This window comes from Rhinopithecus bieti, unplaced genomic scaffold (assembly GCF_001698545.2).
Source record: "Rhinopithecus bieti isolate Rb0 unplaced genomic scaffold, ASM169854v2 repeat_16283, whole genome shotgun sequence".
Classification (NCBI taxonomy): domain Eukaryota; kingdom Metazoa; phylum Chordata; class Mammalia; order Primates; family Cercopithecidae; genus Rhinopithecus; species Rhinopithecus bieti.
In genome coordinates this window covers 2,951-3,648 of record NW_016834900.1, presented here as the reverse complement: position 1 = coordinate 3,648, position 698 = coordinate 2,951, and the positions used below count along the sequence as shown (strand labels likewise).

Below are 698 nucleotides of genomic sequence, written 5' to 3'. Positions count from 1 at the left end.
TGCCGCCGCCTGTGGGTTGGCTGGTTATTTTGCAAGCGGGAGGGGCCGTGCGCGCTCCTGCCTCAGGCCTCTGTCCCCTACCCCCCTTCCCCGGTCCCAGGCTCTCCTTCGGAAAGATGTCGGACACGGCAGTAGCTGACACCCGGCGCCTTAACTCGAAGCCGCAGGACCTGACCGACGCTTACGGGCCGCCAAGTAACTTCCTGGAGATCGACATCTTTAATCCTCAGACGGTGGGCGTGGGACGCGCGCGCTTCACCACCTATGAGGTTCGCATGCGGGTGAGTCACGGGGTGAGGGAGACAGCTGAGGGAGGACCGGGCGGCGCGGGCGGGAGGGGGGAGGGAGGCTACCGCGAGGACAACTAACGGCGGGCAAGACGCCTTAGGGGTCATTTGGGGGTTAGGGGCATAATAGGCTTGGAGAGAGGTTTGCCGATTCGGTTGTGACCGGAGGATGCAGAAAACTCCTGAGGGAGACATCGGACGGGGATGCAGGAAAACTACCCATGAGGAAGTGAAGCATGGCTGGATAGGGTGGGGTGGATGGAAAAAGATTAGAGTGAGGAATTCAAGGAGATAGGAATCACGACAGAAGGAAGGGAGGGAGGATGGAAGAGGGCTGGGGGATGGAAAGCCAAGGCGATATATCGCTGAGCTCCATAACTAAACTAGGTTGCGGGAAGTCTGAAGAGGGAG

The 698-nt window shown here is 59.9% G+C and overlaps 1 pseudogene across 1 annotated transcript; it reads left to right on the top strand.

Annotated features, from left to right (window-relative positions):
• Positions 1 to 8: 8 nt before the first annotated feature.
• LOC108524685 (sorting nexin-12 pseudogene) lies at positions 9 to 305 on the top strand (annotated as a pseudogene). The gene has a single exon (XR_001884104.1). The product of XR_001884104.1 is annotated as a sorting nexin-12 pseudogene (transcript).
• The last annotated feature ends 393 nt before the right edge of the window (positions 306 to 698 follow it).